Source organism: Lutra lutra, chromosome 2, assembly GCF_902655055.1.
Source record: "Lutra lutra chromosome 2, mLutLut1.2, whole genome shotgun sequence".
Classification (NCBI taxonomy): Eukaryota; Metazoa; Chordata; class Mammalia; order Carnivora; family Mustelidae; genus Lutra; species Lutra lutra.
Window position 1 is genome coordinate 118705078 of NC_062279.1, and position 20057 is coordinate 118725134.

The window sequence follows — 20057 nt, forward strand, 5'->3', positions numbered from 1 at the left end:
ATATTTCTGTATCTACTTCAGCTCTGTCACTGAGAAGTACTAGAAGCAATGACATTTCGGTAGCAGTGAGTACACTTATTACCCAGATTTTGGTTTCTAAATACCATTCTTCACTTTAAAAGAAATCAGAACTCTTTGGAGAAAAAAATCCAGATCTAGGACACAAAAAGCATAAGATATGCCTGGAAAATCTTGTTTAGCTAGAAAATTAGAAAGGTTTAAGATGATGGCAATAAATCAGAAGGGCAGATGATGTATCTTCAGAGAGCTTTCAAAGGATAAATCTAGAGCAATTGGAATATCAAAATATACAGTAATAGTAACAAATTTTAACAACTGACTAAAACAAGAAACTGTAATTTCACTCTGATATAAATAAATCACTAGATAAGTAAGTAAATAGGAAAGAAGAGAATGTCCCTTACAGTAGAATGCTAACTAATAAATACAAAAGGAGTTATGTAGTAAGAGAATCATTGATGGTTGCTAAAACTAATCAGGGAGAGTTTGATGATGAATGGGTTTTTACATAGTCTTAAAGTATCTCCTTGTAAGTTTTTTATTAGTTATCATGGGGAAATAGTATCTTTACAATGAAGAGAACTTATGGATACCTTTCTAAGCAAATGGTCTCTAATATTACTTATACTGGGATAAACCAAGCATACACACCTTTTAATAGGATATTCTGAGAAGGACACAATATCACTTTTATGTTATTCCTGAATCTAAATCTAAACATGAGGATCGGATTGAGGGATTTCCAAACAAACACACCTAGTTTGAGATTGAGGACCTAGTTATTTACTACTTTGTAACAATATTACCACAATATTAGTGGCTTGAAGCAATGCACATTTGTTATCTTCCAGTTTTTGTGAATAAGGAGTCTAGGCTCCGCTAAACTGTGTTTTCTGGGGCGCCTGGGTGGCTTAGTGGATTAAGTCTCTGCCTTTGGCTCAAGCCATGATCTCAGGATCCTGGGGTCGATCCTAGCATCTGGCTCTCTGCTCAGCAGGGAGCCCACTTCCCTCTCTCTCTCTGCCTGCCTCTCTGCATACATGTGATCTCTCTCTCTCTCTCTTTCTCTGTCAAATAAATAAAGTCTTTTAAAAATAATAAACTGTGCTTCTGCTCAGGGGAGGTCTCACAAGGCAATCGGGGGTCAGCCAGAACTGCAATCTCATCTAAGGGTCGGTGGGAGAAAGTTCTGCTTCCAAATGCACTCAGTCTGTTGGCAGAATCCAGTTCTTTGTGGTTGTAGAACTGAGGGATTCTTTTTCTTGCTGAGTTCTGGCTGGAGACCTAAAGGGCTATTGGCTGGGAGCCGCCCTTTACCTCAAGAAGCACCTTTGTTTCCCTGCCTTCATTATCCTAACATGACTGCCTGCTTCCTCAGAACCAGCAAGGGAGAGAGACCCCAGTGAGATGGGACTATAATCTTATGTACATAACCACACATTCACATATGACATACATCCCATCACCTTTGCCATATTCTGTTTGTTGGGAGCAAGTCAAAGTTCTGCCTTCACATGAGGGGAGGGGAATCACAACAGGGTATGAACACCAGAAGGATCCATGGAGGCCACTTCAGGAATCCTTCTAGGATAACACTGTGTCATAAAGCGTAGTGAGTGCGATGTAGCATGTGTCCAATAAATATTTGTGGGGGCAATTTGAAAAAAAATAAAGTTTTCTTAGATTACTTTGGCAGTATCTTTGTATAGTGTATGTAAATACATTAGTAATTGATCTTTAAGGAAGGGTTATGTCTTTTCATGGTCTTGGAAGTCTTATCACACTTAACAAAATCACCTTTTACTCTCAGCAGCCCTGGGCTCATGTGAAAGTTTTCTGAGGACAGTGTTGGAGTATATGCTTCAAGCTGTTGCACGGCTGGTATCAGCCCAGTATCTTAAATGCGTGAATTTAAATTAGATCATAATTTTTCATTTCAAAGACTGAGCCAGCTTATGAATAATGAAACTGTGTAACGGTGCAATTATTCCGATCAGTACATAGCATTTTCTTTCCCAAATCAAACATAGGGTTTTCTACTTAAGTCTCTTGTGGCAGCCCGGAATTCAGTTTGACATACAAAGGCTGATCCATGTGAAAAGACATTACATAGAAGATGGTGAGCAGCTGTTTTTTGTATTAGCGAAGGTCACACATAGAGGAAATGGACTTCCATGAAAACTGGAGGGATTTTGGACAGATACTAGACACACTTTCCTGACAGAGGGATGTGACACAGATGGATTTATGATGAAAAACAACTGTGGAATTTTTCCCTAGAGACTTTTACAAATGGGGTGGACAACCATCTGTTGATAATGCTTTGAAGTCCTGTATCAGAGACAGATTGATCTCAAGGGCTCTTCAGGTTCCTCACTGCCCTTTCACCTGCATATGGAGAGTATGTTAAACAGAGCAATTATGTGGTTTTCATTGATAAATAATATTAACCGCTCATAGAAACATAACATATATCATAAATACTCAGACCCGGAACATATCTATCCTCTTCTCATCCACTTTCCTATTTTTTTTTGAGTAATTTTTAAAAAAAATTTATTTTTTATAAACATATAATATATTTTTATCCCCAGGGGTACAGGTCTGTGAATCTCCAGGTTTACACACTTCACAGCACTCACCATAGCACATACCCTCCCCAATGTCCATAACCCCACCCCCCCAACCCCCCTCCCCCCATCAACCCTCAGTTTGTTTTGTGAGATTAAGAGTCACTTATGGTTTGTCTCCCTCCCAATCATCCACTTTCCTATTAAAAGAGAGATCCCATTCTCTGGAGAAAATATCCTGCACTAGTCAGAATGACTAAAAATAAAATAATTAGTTTTAGAAAGAAATAGCAAGGACTGAAACACTTTTAAGTCAACTACATCCAGGTGTGACACACTTAACTAAAAACCAGTTTAAAAGTAGGTCTTTTAAAATAGACTCTTTAAATGTTGGAGGAACAAAAATGTGTATTTTTAAAAGAAAATCTGGAGAAACAGAGATTTATTGATCTTGAATTTCTAGTCTAGAGAATCACTTGTCTTTTTTAAAAAATATAAATTACAGGTAAAAAATTTTCAGTTGATGTGGACAGTCTCATTTTAGAAATCTCATGTCTTTTTGTAGACACCATGGTGGAGCCTGCCTCTTCCCAAGTTTCTAAGGAAAAGTGTGGTTTAATTATTGAGCAAGAGAAAAAGAAGGAACCTCATGAACAGTGATAATTTTCATCTTTTGGGTAAACTTCTTTGAACTGATTCTCTTTTTTTTTAAACCTATGTTTTATAATTTAATGAAAATCAATTTAGCAAAACTCAAGCAGCCTTCAAAATTAGCAAAATTTTTCACTCAAATTTGATCCATGCCTTGAAAAAGTTGCATTTTTTAAATAAACAAAGGCTGTATAGAAATCTAGATTAAAATAGAAGTTCATTCTTCACAGATACAGTCACAGTGATTCCATTTTCCCATTTTTTTCTTATAGGGAAATTAACAATGTATTGAAAGGGAATAACTTGCAGCCATTCAAATCTAGAAGCTCCATGGCAAAATTTTCTAGCGATGCTCACAGAAAATGTTGTCTTTACATAATTGCAGTCCCAAGAGACATAATCAATAAATCAATAGAAAGAAGGAACTACATCCATAGAACAGACCCCAATGCCTTCAAGTTCATTTGTTTTCATTCTTCTCTACCGATGAAATCACTGAGTGCATCAATTAGAAGCTTCTCATAAGCTATTCCAGCATGAGAGTCCTGCATAATCTCTTATTTTAGGGCTAGGAATCTGAAAAATGTTTCAATAATGTTTTAAAACTCTAGAATTTATCAATGCCAGTGATTTTCTCTTTGCAGTAGCTACCTTGGAAGGCTATATATTTTTATAAACTGTGTTGCCATTGCTGAAAACATTTTGGTAAATTCCTCTTCAGAATGTTTTCAGAGACTGAATTAGTTTTCTTGTGTCTCTTCACTAGTGACAATATTTTGGTTTTTTTATTTTATGATGAGAGGGAATTTGTTTCTTTGTATATTTTAAACAGCCCAAAGTCACTCCTCCTATGGTCTGATGGGAAATACGTTTTTTCTTTTTATAAAATAAGAAATGATTATAAAGTAATGGGTCTGATTTTTGTTCTCTAGATTGGAAGTTTGTATCATCTGTGATATATTTGCAGCTGCAAGACCATAGGGAATTTATGTAACAACTTCAGTTGTTACATGCCTCAGTTTCTTTATCTACAACACAAGTAAGAGCAGCCCACATAGAGTTGTTGTGACTATTAAGTGATATAATAAATATACAACACTAATAATTAGAGTGCCCAGTGCATAGAGCTCAATGATTCTTTTTTTTTTTTTTAAGATTCATTTATTTGTTTTAGAGAGAGAGAAAGAGAGAGCCAGGGGGAGGGGCAGACAGAGATGGAGAAAGAGAATCTCAAGCAGACTCCTCACTGAGTGGGGAGCCTTATGCAGGGCTTGATCCCCTGACCCTGAGGTGATGACTCGAGCTGAAATCAAGAATCAGACACTTAATCGACTGAGCCACCCAGGCACACTAAGCTCTTCTTACTAATTCCTACACCAGGCACTCTGAACTCTTACTAATAATTCTTATTGAGAGAATAACTATATAATGGGGATTCTAGCTTCATTTTCCCATCAAACTCCTTCCTCCAAATCAAGCATGTTATTCGAAACTTACGGCAAATCTATCCTCTGAAATCAGTTTCCCCTCTTTGGTGTTACTAATTCATTTTGTAATTCTCTCTTTTCAGCCAGTCATGGAGTCCTGATATGAATGCTTTACTAGTCTTTGCTGAAGACGATATTAACTATTTGATTTCCAAGATAAACAAAAAAGTAAAGAGGACGTAGGATATAATTTTTAAGGCCTTCCCTGAGACTCTACCATTTCCGGCCCTCTACCCACAATTTTTTTTTTTTTTTTTTTAAAGCAAACTTCATGATGGACGAGGGCAGGCACAGGTCTAATGTTGCTAGACTCTTGAGGTATAAATGTACCGAACCCCAAGCCTCAACATACTAGCACATATGGACTGGCGTGTTGCTGGTTTCCCTAGGGTAAGACTCACTTTCAATGAGGGGATTCCAACCAGAGGTGAGACCATTTTTCCTGTAGGCTTTGAAAAATTGATGTACCAGGAATGGAGGGTGTATTCTGGAAATGAAATTCTAGTCCAAGTGAAAACTCCGTGTGAACCCTGATTAAAACTGCAATTGTAAATGGTACCATGGTGGGAGGTACAAATGAAGGTAATGGAGGGCTTACACCATTCTCTGTGTCCTCAGGGTCATTCCTATGTTCTCAAGAACATACTCCTACATAACTCTGGCACAGTGCTTGAAAGCCCTAAAGTAAGCAGTGAGCTTAGGAAAGTCATTGGACATACTGAATATCTTCTCTTTGTCCCCCCAGGTCCTACTGTGTTCCCGGGAAGCTGATCTATAAACATTACATCAGCAAGGTCTTTTGCCCTCTGGCTAGTGGTTGCCTTGTTTAACGGGGAACATCAGTAAGAAATGATGAGGTAGGAAGAAAATGAGCTCAGAATTTTTATTAGCCCAATATGGTGGACTAAACATGGTGGCAAATTTTTTGCTACTTCTCCCACTGAAAGGTAAAATCTGATTCTCCTCTCCCCTTTCATTGGGACTGGCCTAAAGATTGGCTTAAACAACTGAGTGCAGGACAGTGACATTTTGGGACTTCTGAGGCTAGGTCATTATAAGAAATCTTGTATCTCCCATCTGCTCAGGTCTCTTGGAGCATTCATTCTTGGAGATCTGATATATATCGTAAGAAATATGACAACCCAGGGGCACCTGGGTGGCTCAGTCAGTTAAGCATCTGCCATCTGCTCAGGTCATGATCCCAGGGTCCTGGAATTGAGCCCCACATTAGGCTCCTTCATCAGTAAGGGAGTCTGATTCTTCCCCATCCCCTGCTCACACTCTCTGTCTCAGTCACTCTCTCTTTCAAATAAATAAATAAAATCTTGAAAAAAAAATCTGATGAGCTTGCCCTGCTGGAGTGGACTGTAGGGAGAGACCCCATGGAGAGAAAGAACAATGCCAGCCATTGCCCAGCTGTTCCAACTTTTCCAGGCAGATATGTGAGAGAAGACACCAACTTGGAGGACACTGCAACCCCAACAGATCCAGTGTGTGAAGAATCGGGAAACCCAGCCAATAGCAGAACTAAGACCCCAAGCATCTGACCCCTACTGATCTGTTGCAGACATTTCCAGCTGTTCAAGCCACCCCGGCTGAGGCTGAGGCTGAGGCTCCAGGCATTGTATCTCTGTTATGACCTGCCAGGATTTCTGCCCCACAAAATGGTGAGCATAATACATAATTAGAGTTTTACACTCCTTAGTTTGGGGGTGTGCGTTGTTATGGAGCAGTAAATAAGCAGACACCTGGTAACCTCCCAGCTGTGTCATCACTGGTTGGCCATGTTTCTCTGCCAGAGTGTCTTCAAGGCCGCCCTCTCCATATAGCTATTCATGCTTTCTAGCCTATCAGATATAATGGCTCCCTGCTATCCCTAGCTCTACTAGCTTTTGTTTGTGACTTTCTTAAATCTTGCTCACCTTTTAAAGCTAGCCCCTTAATTAAACTATCCTGAATTACCCAGTTTAAGGACAGTGTCTGTTTCCTGTTGGAATCTCAGCTCATGTGTCAGACCTGTTACACATGTCTCAGGAGCAGGGGAGAAAGCTACAGACTATGGAAAGAGGCTCAGGATTATTCTTCAGATAGCCACAGAAAAATCTGCCTAGCGAAACAGTACATTTGTATACTTATATGAAGTAATTAGCGTGCTACTCTTTTTTTTTTAGATTTTTTTTAAATGTATTTATTTGACAGACAGAGATCACAAGTAGGCAGAGAGGCAGGCAGAGAGAGAGAGAGATGTGGGGGAAGCAGGCTCGATGCGGAGCTCGATCCCAGGACCCTGAGATCATGACCTGAGCCGAAGGCAGAGGCTTTAACCCACTGAGCCACCCAAGCGCCCCGTAGCATGCTACTCTTAATGAAATACTTTAGAAAAGACTAAGTTTTGAAGGCCATCCTTAAGGTTATCTGGATTCAGTAAGTCTTACCCTTTTGCTTTGTTTGTGAGGGAAGCCATTATTCTCTAACACACTGCATTATTTTCTTTAACAAGCATTTATATATTACACTTTCTATATTCCAGGCACTCTTCTTCTTCTTCTTCTTCTTCTTTTTTTTTTAAGATTTTATGTATTTGAGAGAGAGAGCGTGCGTGCAGGAGCAGGGGGGAGGGGAAACGGACTCCCCGCTGAGCAGGGAGCCCTTCTTGGGGCTCCATCCCAGCTCCCTGAGATCATGGCCTGAACCAAAGGCAGACACTTAACCAAAGAGCCACCCACATGCCCCTCCAGACACTCTTGTAAGACCTTTACAAGTAATGACTCATTTAATCACCCTAATAACACTATCAGCTCTGTGTTATTATCACCATTTTACAGAGGAAGAAACCAGGGGGTGTTGAAGTTACATAATGGGCCCAAGGACTCACAGCTAGTAAGTGGCTGAACTAGCACTAGAAACCACAATGTTCAGCTGTAGTGTGTGTGCTCTTTACCCCTGTTTCACACTGTTAAGTCTTGCCAGGAAAGACTTAGAAAACAGGAGAAATGAGTCGCCCCAGGAGCGACTCATTTCTGTGTGACTGCGCTCAGTGATTGCTGGGGCCTCCTCTTCTCACAGACATCAGAGATGATGGAGAGTGAGAAAGAGAAACAGACTGGGAGCTCCTGAGAGCACAAACACTAGAGAGGACAAGTGGAGTAGTTATGAGTTGCTGTGTAACAAATTGTCTCAAAATGTGGTGGGTTAGAGCAACAATAAATTGTTGTGTCTTATGGTTTCTGTGGGTCCGGGATTCAGAGAAGGTCCAGTAGCATCTCTAATCTGCCATATCTGGAATCTCAGGAGGAAGACATGGAGGCTGGGGTTGGAATCATCTGAAGACTCCTTCAGTCCCGTGTGGGCCTGGCTGAGTCTGCAACCTGGAATACCGTTCACCCTCCATCTGGTTCCAGGGGTGCTGAGAGGAAATGCCCCCCCCAAATGACATATGGTTTCATGTGTGGGAAGTACAATTTTGGAAAACCTAGCTTAAATGATTTTTTGTTTCATCCAGGCTTTCTGAAGAAAGCAGAGGTCAAGCTCAAACCTGGTAAAAGAATTATTATAAAAGCGTGAAGAGTGTTTAAAGAAATAAAAAAATAAGGGATGGTGTAGAACCACAGGACTCAACAGCAGAGAGCCATTGTCTCTCCCAGGACTCAACAGCAGAGAACCACTGTCTCTTCCAGGACCAGAATCCTGAGGGGAGCTATTTGTAAAGTTGTCTGACAAGAGCTGTGGCCTTTAGGAAGGAATGCAGATAACCATGGATGAGTTGGTAGAGTAGAAAGAGGGTGAATAAATACTCCTGTCTCATTGTCCTCCTGCCCTCTGATCTTCTACTTATCTAAACCAGGTGGATGCCATATGGCCAGACCAGTTCATAAAGGCCAGCTCCCCAGGACCACAGAGTAGAGTGATGGTAAGAAAGGTAGAGAATGGGCCTGGACAGAAGATACCCAACACATTAAAATATGACTGCTGGTAGGTGGTGGGGAGTGAAGAGTATTTTTTTTGGGGGGGTCACCAGACTTCAGGTGAATGCTACTGTAATTTGTAATGTCACCCTTATCAGACTTTATATTATGGTATACCATATGAAATTGCCATTTTTAAGGTTAAAACATTGGAAAAATTGGCAATTTCATATGGTTCAACCTAATATTCTGGGTACTTTCCAGTCAAGTTACAAATGAATAAATACATTAGATAATGGAAAATTTTGCTTCTCATTGTTTTATGGTTGACTATTTTCTGAGTCAGGACTGTCTAAAATATTTAAGTGGGCTAGGTACTCTGATTAGACTTCATCAAGCATTTTTCTTTTGGTTGTTCAGGGGTGAGCCAAGATAAAAATACAAAGTCAGCAAAGCTTTTGAGGTAGGCATGTTACTTACTATAGCTCATGGCAGTCTCAGTCTTAAGTAGTTTAACCTAACTACCAGTTTGCCCTTCAAAAGGTGGACAGTCTTGAATCCAAACAGAATTATAAAGGGTGTCCTGATACCTGAGTTTCAGGGAGGCCCAGCAGCAAATAGAAGAAACTTGGGATAGATCATGGGAATGGCAAGTTTTGAGTTTCATGTTCAAAGCATGCTGTTGACCATACTGCCCCCTAATCACACCTTATTTAGTAACTTACTGGATAAAGAAACTCTGGGGAGAAGTGAGTGAAGTTTAAAGGGATATACTGAGCTCTCCACTAATAAGTTTTGTTTTTACTGATTGGATTAATTGGAATGAAATAAGAGATATGCATCAATTTTTATTCTCTAGGTTTGTGGAGCAGATCACACTGGATATACATCTTTGTGTTCTGTTGGGAAAATAAAGAGGAAAAAAATTTCTAGGTTCCTTCTTATGTATTGTTTGGAATCTGAAACTAAACTACACCAATTTCTATATTCCTTTTTCCCCCCTCAGTTTCTGTATTCTTTATTGTTGCTCTTCATTAAAAACAAATCAAACAAATAATCTTGTAATTCTATAAAATTAAAGGAAATGCATTTATATGCCTCACCTTCCTATAACATCAGCTTCTTTAATTGGGAGATTCCATCAATGGGCATTTTCCAGAAGTTGCTTAACCTTTATGGATGGTCTACTTTATAGCACACATTATGATTTTACATAGCTTATCTTATTTAAATCTCCCCACAATTCAGTGACATAGATTTTATTTCTATTTTATAAACGAGGAAATATGTTCATAGGGTTCAGGAGTTTCTTCCAGGTTATAATAATAGTTGGATCTCTAACCATATTATTGCTTCCATAAGTGTTAATTAAGATCTTTCGTAAACCAAGTAGCAAGTGAAGGATGAATCTGAGTAGGACGCTTGAATGCATTTAGTGTAGTGACAAAAGCAAGACATAAACATAAGCTGTAATATAACAACAGTTTACATATCTCTTATTTTGTATCAGTTAATCACGTCAAACAAATCTTATCAGAAGCTAGCCCAGTATATCCCGCATAAACTTTACCTCCTTCACCAATTCCCTAAACTATACATATGCCAATAGCTAATGATGGATGGGTAAGGAGGCCCTAGCACAGTGCTTTAAACTGGGAGAAGGGCTCATTAAAGTTTGGTTGAATGAAGGTTAGCAAAAACATAGTCTGAAATGCACAGTAACACATGGGAGAGGCAAAGAAAGCGTTTGATACCATTTCCAAAGTTACAGCCTGATTTAAAAAATAGTAGCTATGAAATGACCAACCTGGTATATAATTCCTTTTGGCGAAAAGGATGAAAACACACCATGTATTTGAAAGACAGCATTGAAAACAACAACAACAACAACAACAAAAAAAAAACAAAAAAAACAGTCTCCTGATGATGATTCCAAAACTACAAAATAAACATTCTTCTTTACCTATGGAAGAGTAGTGCCCTCTCAGAGTTTTTACTTGGTTTTGATTTTTGGAGGGGTTATATTTTATATAGGATCACCCTTCACCATTTGAAATAGACATTTCTGCTGCCCATAAGCATTCATTTCTCTCTTCTTTCCAATAGTACCTGGACCTTACTCAAGCATCTTCCCCTTCCTCACACCTCCCATGGGCCTCAGGAGAACCTGAGCTCACTACACTCCTTCCAGGGTGGTTCTGTTACATCTTAGGTGAATGCCATCCCTAGAATAAGCCACGGGTGCCAGAGATGACCTATGATCTAATTAACATGAGGAGAGGTTCTCAAGGGGCAACAAAGAATGACCCATCATCACAATGACAGAGATTCTCAGAGTGACGCTCCTCTAGACATTACCATCATTCTTTGGTCACTGTGCTAGTACTCTGAAGAGGAAGCTTCTGTTTAGAGTGGGAAGAGACCTCTAGCGCTGCAGGATTGTCCCCTGGAAGGTTTCACCTTCTCTTCTAGTCAACTGCGCCCATAAATCTCTGATTGCTTAACTAGTTTTAGTTGGGTTTTCCATCATTTACAGCTGAAAGTATGCCAACGTATAAACCATCAAACATTCTATTCTCATCAACAGTTCTGCTATCAGTACATTCTGGCTTTGAGTCAATAAAAGAAGTAAAAAAGAGTTCTTCTCATGGGATCAATATGATGAGACTGTTGCAAACCCAGAAGTCTATACTTAGAGGTCCACAGAGCCATATACACACCCCCTAAAGACCCCATTGGTTAAAAAACTTGCCAACTCAAATATGCCCATTCATCTGAAGTCATCAAGTCTTAGTTCCCTGACACTGTACATTGTGTGTTTTGTGAAATTATATGTTTCCTGTGATAGCAAGAAACCCAAGTAATAATCTACCTGGCAAAGGACAGTGAAGAGTGAAGATGAGTATGTAATTTAGGTATGGAGTGCTATAGAACCCTTGCATATTTTTAACATCATGCAAAATGATTTGAATTAAAAAAAAAATCCTTACAGAATTTAAAAATCCAACTAATTAAGAAAATACCATAAATTATTTTTTAGGCACATTTAAAGAAAATCACTAAAATCAGAGCCATTACAATTTGTTTCAAGCACTAAGAACATTTGACACTTGAGTAGATGATAATAGTATACATGATTTTTAAAAACCATTCTGAATTTAAATTATCACAGAACTATCAATATAGGGTTTAAAATTGAGACTACCTCAAACAATTAAAATAATGTGTCCATCTGGTTTAAAGAACTAGAAGGAAAGAATAATTAGCAACTTATGAATTATCATTTTAGTTACACTCAGATTTCAAAAGTATGCTTGTGACTTGAATAAATATGCTCTTGAGTATAAAATAAGGCCCAAATTTACTTTAAAATCTTAAATGGTTTTATTTGTTAAGTGATTATTTTGGCCAATAATCAAATTATAAACTTAAAAAAATGGCATTTCTTATCTTGTAAAGAAAGATTATTTTTTAAGTTTGCTTGTTTTCCTTCCCAACTAGTATTTATGGCACATTTATTTGGAGTAAAGGGGTTAAAACAAACCCAACTCTTATGTAAGCTAGAGGATTGACGTTTGGAGTCTCAGAGAGATTTCTTCTTTGTATTTTGCATTTGCTTTGTATTTATGTATTATGCAAAAAACAGTAATTCTATTTTTTTTAATTGAATAAGTAGCAGGATATCTGCTTTGTTGCTCAAAATGTGTTTGCATATAATCACAGTATTGTCCCCAATTGATCATATAATAACTACCTTCCAACTGGAAAATGAACAAATAGTTGAGACATTTGCTTTGTATCCCAATTGCTTTATTTACAGTAAGGAAAACCTAATCACTAACTATATAAAAAAATCTAGTTGCAAAACAAGTTGCAAAACAGAGATAGTGATCAGGGTTATCATCTCAAACATTCACTGAGTATTACATTTATAAAATAATATTTCCTAATGCCTTTGGAACACTTTCTCACCTTGTCTGCTCAAGCCTCTTTCCAATATCCAATAAAAGCCTGACTTTTGTAAGTAAGTATATCCCTTATAGTATTTCTTTCAATAAAAACTTACGGATTTAGAGTTTATAAAACTATTTTTGCTTTGTTTTGTAGTTGCTTTAGTTCCCAAACTGGCACTGTTCTAGAAGGGGATATAAGTCATGAATAGAAGAATAATTCAACTATTCATAGGCTCTAGAAAGCTCCTCACTGTTTCTTCAAGGTTTATTCATCTATTCATGTATTCAGTGATAAAGGATTTTTGAATGCCCCCTAAGTAAAATAAATTGTAATTCCTCAAAAGTGTTCTCTGCAAGTATACCGTTACTGGGAGGACAGCTATTAGGCCATTCATTTTCTGTTTATTTTGCAAGGAAATGTACCCCTCTGAGCTTGTTTGATTTGGATATGTATTCCTAAAGTAAATATTGCTATTGATGGCTTCCTGTTTAATGTTAAGCTAGTCAAGTGACCCTAGAAATCTTCCGGTTGTGTTAAAATTTCTTTTACATAGATTCCAATGTAATTGCTTTCATATTATTTGGTACGTAAAAACCAACGACCTCCTGTATCCGAACTCTTATACCATTTTATTCTTACAGTTCCTAAGAGACAAATTACTTGACAAAAATAACAGTATTACTTTAAAGTAATGATGCTATTTAGACTAACATTTAATGTATGTCACATTAAGTTTAGACAGAAATTAAATTAGCTATGCTAGCTTCCTGGTTCTTGGGAAGTCATTTATTACTCTTTTTTCTTATCTGCAAAATTAAATTAAATTAAATTCCACCAATCTATCAATGTTCCTACATCTGGACCCAGATCCTCTGCTCTTCCTGCAGGAACTCGGCTCCTATCCTTTCATTTCTGTGTCAAATACAGTTCCTCCTTCACTTCCATGAGGTTCTGTGGACCCTTTCTCTCTTCTGCATCATCCTTTCTTCTGCAGTAAATTATTCACATCAGCATAAAAGCATGTTGTAATATCTTTTACCTTATTTTTATTTAAAAAAAAGCCCTCTTTTGACTCCACATCCCACTATAGTTCCGTTAATTTCTCTGCTCCCTTTGTGGTGCTCCACACTGATGCGGTTTTCTTCATTTTCTCCTTCTTTACTTGGATCTTTCACCCAAACCCACTTCTTTTTCTCCTCCACACCACTGTCTCTTGAACCCATTGCAGTTATGCTTTATTCCATATCCATTCCAGAAAAGAGTGCTTGTTAGGGTCACAAATGACCTCTATGGTATAACCAGTATAAAATTCTTAGTCTCATTCAACTTGGCTTATCAGCAGCATTTGGCACAGGTGACGATCCCTTCTCCATGTTCTTCACTGTGTTTCTAAGGCAACTGTCTGATCTCCCTTCACCCCAACTCACTGGCTGCTTGCTTATCTCTCTTAGTTGATGGATTTTCCTTCTCTTCCCAACAAGGATCAGTCTTCAGCCCCCATTTTATTCTTATTCATGTTTTCAGTAATTTCTTTTTTGAGCTGAAAACTTTCAAAATTTTATGCCCATCAATGCAGAACAAGACTGACTTTATTTCTAACTGTGACATAAAACTGGAAAATGGCATCCCTCTTTCCATGATTCCATGTTTATCCCCTCATTCTTGGGATCAAACATGAAGGTCATTTGTCCATTCATCTGACAAATACTTATTGAGCAATATGTGCCAGACCGTATTCTGGCTTATCCATAATCTAGGCTTCTAATGGTTTCTGGTCTTTGCCTTCTTCTTTTTCTTTTTTTTTTTTTTTCTATCATTTCTGCTTATTCAACTTTATCTGTTCCCAATACTTCAGATATGTGCTAAGGACCCTCCTCCCGATTCATATACCCACTACCTCCAAATACTTTCTCCCCAAAGCTGCAAACTCAAAATTCTACGCACTAGATATCTAAACCTAGAACAGACACTTCAAATTCAAAAATACAATTTAAATGCAATTGTGTTAGGAAAGCAAACAATACAAATGCTGAAGCCCTTCCTGTCTAAGCCAGACATGAATCATTCTCAATTCTTCCTCTTCTTTTAGCTTACCGGGCCTTTCTAAGTATCTCTGTAATGGTCTGCTTATCTCCATTCCTACTAATAGTGCTTCATCACTTGCCATGCCACAAGCATTTTTCCTGTAAGGATCTCTCCATTTCCATTCTTGTATTCCTCCATCTCTTGTCCACTTTGCTGCCAGCATCATTTACCTGATTGAAATCTGAATATTTCACTGCTCCGAAATAACATCTATGATGGTTCTCCATTTCCTACAGAAAAGCTCGCGGTATGATTCCTTGTAAGAATAAAACATGTGAACTTCATCAGCTCTTCTTAATGTCAAAGACTTGACATTTCTGGCCCAAAAAGAATGACTTGTAGGTCTATGAGGTGGACATGGTTTTTCTGACCTTTTGTCTCTGAATACGTTTCCACACCCTCTGTATCTGTTGAATATGTATCTTCCATCTAGACTCAGATCAGCTTGGGGTGCCTGAATGGGACAGTCAGTTAGCATCAGACTCTTGGTTTCTGCTCAAGTCATGATCTCAGGGTCATGAAATTGAGCCCCACATCGAGCCCCACATGGGGCTTATGCTCAGTGTGGAGTCTGCTTGGGATTCTTTCCCTCTTTCTCTCCCCCTTCTTTTAGTCCTCCCCTTTGCTCACGTGCTCTCTCTCAAATAAATAAATAAATGAATAAATGAATAAATAAATAAATAAATAACAGATCAACTTATAATGTCTTTGAAGGCCCTTAAGCCCTGACACTCCCCATAATTAGGTCATCTCTCCTCTGTGTTATTATACCTTGTATATACATCTTTTTTTTTCTATGTATTTCATATAGTATAATTATTTACCTGTTTGTCTGTCTACTTCAATGTACAGGGAAAACTATGCAGGTAGAGGCCATGTATTATTAATCCTATAATTTCAATTTTTTAATTTTTATTTCATCTTTTGTAAAGAACAGGGAACAGTTGATATGCACTATCATATAATGAATACTTTTAAACTGCAGAAGTTTAGATTATAAGACAAAATTTCTTTTTTCTAAAACAGAACTATTTTCCTAATATGAGTTTCTCACTTATACACTTATTTTTTAAATATTGAACTATAACCCACATCATAAAATTCACCCTTTAAAGTGTACAATTCAGTGGTTTTTAATATATTTACAAAGTTGTATATCCATCACTACTGTCTGACTCCAGGACATTTCCAATTCCATTTTCAGTATCTCCAAAAAAATTCTGACCCCCTTTAGCAGTTATTCCTCATCCCCACCCTCTCTCCAGATCAATTAATCTGTTTTCCACCTCTAGTGGTTTGCTTATTCTGGACATTTAGTGTAAGTGGAATTATGTAATATGTGGCTTCTTACGTCTGGCTTTTTTCATGTAGCATCGTATTTTTTTTTTTTTTATTTATTTGTCAGAGAGAGAGGGAGAGCGAGCGAGCACAGGCAGACAGAATGGCAGGCAGAGGCAGAGGGAGAAGCAGGCTCCTGCTGAGCAAGGAGCCCGATGCGGGACTCGATCCCAGGACGCTGGGATCATGACCTGAGCCGAAGGCAGCTGCTTAACCAACTGAGCCACCCAGGCGTCCCTAGCATCATATTTTAAAGTTTCATCCATCTTGTAGAATGTTTTATTATTCTTTATGACTGAATGATATTCCATTGTATAGATATACCATATTTTGTTTATCCATTTTCAATTGATGGATATTTCAAAAAGATTTCCATTTTTTTGGCTATTATGAATAATGCTTCAGTGAACATTCATGTACAAATTTTTGTGGAGGTGGACATATGTTTTCAATTCTCTTGGGTAAATGTTAGGGATGGAATTACTGGGTCATAAAATTCTATGTTCTTTGAGGAACTGCTCAACTGTCTCAAAGTGACTGCACTATTTCATGTTCCCATGAGCTATGTATAAGAGTTTCAATTTCTCTACATCCTTGCCAACATTTGCCATTGTTCATCTCTTTGATTACAGTCCTCTTGGTGGGTATGAACTGGTATGTCATTGCAGTTATACAGGGTTTGCTATCATCCTCCCATAAAAGGATTATAAAAATTTCCATTCTATTTAAAACCTATAATGGTGCACCTGGGTTGCTCAGTGGGTTAAGCCTCTGCCTTCAGCTCAGGTCATGATCTCAGAATCCTGGGTTCAAGCCCCGCATTGGGCTCTCTGCTCAGTGGGGAGCCTGGCTTCCCCCACCTCTCTCTGCCTGCCTCTCTGCCTACTTAAATAAACAAAATCTTTCAAAAAAAAAAAACCTTATAAGCAAATATTTCACTTTATATTACTCTGAAATAGATGGGAGGTAGGGTTCTCAGAGGATGGAGCTATTCTTTTTTCTTATCTAAAATATTTCATAGGACTCGGCATATGTTAAATTATTTCTTATTATTCCTAAAATACTTCCAAGATTCTCCTGCTTCCCCCCTCCCTTTTTTGTGGGGGGGCACTCACTATAAGACCTCCGAATGCTGTTAAGATTTGACTCATGTCGGGGCGCCTGGGTGGCTCAGTGGGTTAAGCCGCTGCCTTCGGCTCAGGTCATGATCTCAGGGTCCTGGGATCGAGTCCCACATCGGGCTCTCTGCTCAGCAGGGAGCCTGCTTCCCTCTCTCTCTCTCTCTCTCTGCCTGCCTCTCTGTCTACTTGTGATCTCTCTGTCAAATAAATAAATAAAATCTTTAAAAAAAAAAAAGATTTGACTCATGTTGATTTTGAGGGAAAAATACTTTCTAGCTCCCATCTATCCTACATTTAAACATTATATGTCAGTTTAAGACTAGGGAAAAAAGATAACACATTTATTTGTCTCCCTTGTGACTTTAGACTTTTTTTTCTTATTTTTCTTTATTCTTTTCTGATAACTAGTAATTACTTTGTTTTTGAATGCATTTAACCTACCCAGATTAGTATTATTTGAAATTTTTATAAACACACAAATTATAAATTCCTTTCTGCTGCACAACATGGGGATGGATATTCAGCATAGATAGTGCGTTCTAGAAGTTGGGTAATTTGTTTGAACATGCAGTAGTATGGAGTGACATTTGTTATAGTGGCTGTTTGTACCTTTACAGACACATTCCTTTGGCTGAGTCTTACGAATGAGGTGACTGTGATTGTGGCCAGCACTCCAGTCTCTAGTTGAAGAAAGGACTATTCCAGCTTTTGCAAAAAAATAGTGACAATGATTTGCTCAGATGGATTCCCAAGCTGATAAGATATGGCCAGATGATACAGGACATTTTCTGCAGCGTTAGAGCTTTTGAGAGACTTCTGTTGACATGTCCCAAATATATTCTCATAGGGTTGTTGCTCTGTTTTTTCCAGGCTCAGAAGAACATTCATCCAATGATCTTGTGTTCATGCACCTTAAGTATTTCTCACTTTTGCTCGGAGACTTTAGGTTAATTATTGATTAAATGTTTTCTTCATTCAGTCACAATTTATTCACCGTGGATCCTCAGTAGGGTGCCTGTGATTTTCATTATTATTATCACTAAAAAGATTTCTCTGACTTTTCCTTAAGATTCTGTGTATTTATGTAGCTGTGTATAACCTAATTGACCCATTCCATATAATCTTACCTTAAATAGCTCAGATCAAATATTTTAACTTCACTCTCATGTGAGTGCGTAGCTGAAAATTCAGCTTAAATAGTATCATTCACCTTCACAAATAGGCACAACTACACTTGACCACTATATAATTCACCTTACCAATTATGCACATTTATTTTATCTTGAAGCAGAAGTCAAAATTAATAAGCATCCATATTTCTGTCTGTACAGTGTATTTTTACCTATTTCTGTCTTACTATACAGTGATTTTTAAAAAGAAGGAAAGCAAATCATGTGGAATAATTTGTAACTGATAAATGTTTGAAAGTTATACTACCTTAAATATGTCTCATCAATGATGAGTGATTATGTCTCATTTTTACCTACTAATTCATTTTGAATATAAAATATTTTATTTTGAGGGACACCTGGGTGGCTCAGTGGGTTAAGCCTCTGCATTCAGCTCAGGTCATGGTGTCAGGATCCCGGGATTGAGCCCCAAATCCGGCTCTCTGCTTAGCAGGGAGCCTGCTTTCCCGCCCCTCTCACTGCCTGCCTCTCTGCCTACTTAGGATCTCTCTCTCTCTTCAAATAAATAAATAAAATCTTAAAAAAAAACATTTTGTTTTGTTTTTAATTTCTTTGTTACACTGACTTTTCCGAAGAAGGGGATTAATATTTTTCATTGATTCTTAAGGCTGATATTGGTAAGCATCTAACTTTTCTCTTCAAGTATATCTTTCTCACCAGTAAAATTTTTTGTTCTTATTGTTTGTACCTCTAATAAAATTACACTTAATTTATGCCACTGGGAATTCTGAAGATGGACGATAAAAAAAAGTGCCCTCTCTCCCCGTCCCCCAAGAATATAATGCTTATCCAACTAAAAATTTGAGGCAAATTAAAGAGCAGGAATGAGCAAAGCCATGTGTTTTAGAAACCAGAATTAAAAGAAGCTGAAGCTCAGAAACATATCCCATTTATCATGAAGTCTACATGGTGAGGAAATTTACCACTGCTATAATTAGCATGTACACCTGCAAAGTCTGGGACTTACAGGGATGTCTGTAAATGGAAAGTGTATGAAGAGTTTCCAGTTATGCAGCATTTGTTTCAATCTGAATGTGTAATTTATCATATACCCACAGTGTATAAACTTGAACAGAGTGTAGCATTGGGCTTGGACAACATGGTTTTATGGTTTCAGATGTTTTAAAATTTTTCAAATTTGCTTTGAACTAAGTGATCCATCCATCTTTTTTAGAATTGTTTTTCTTTTATTGCCAATTGTATCCATTTTATCTAAGGACAAAGAAGCATTTTGACCCCCAAATAATGAATTCTTATTGGCTTCTAAACTAGTAGGTGCTATTCTATATCATATCATCATATTGCTTTCAACAACTTTAAAAGTCAAGGATTTAACGTTCCTCTCTTCCATTTTGTTGATTTCATTGGTCAAATTCTTCTTATTAGAATGATTTTAGAATCTTAATTTTAGTAGCAATGCACTGTAGAACGGAGACTGGATGTTGCAGACTAGATGCCTGACTGTGTTATTGGTCAAGTTACAGATCCATGTAAAGCCTCAGTTTTCCTATATATAAAATGGGTAATAATAAAATAGGAGAGCCTCCTTACCCGTGCAGAACTCATACTGGAAGAAAAACCCATTTAAAATGAATAAGCTTCAAATACCATAAATTTTATAGCAAATTATAAGAAGTTTGTGAGTTCATCTTTAAACATTCACGCCAAACTATCTAATAATGAATTTATTTTAATTCATTGTTAAACATTGCAAAGATAAGCTATTTTTAGCATA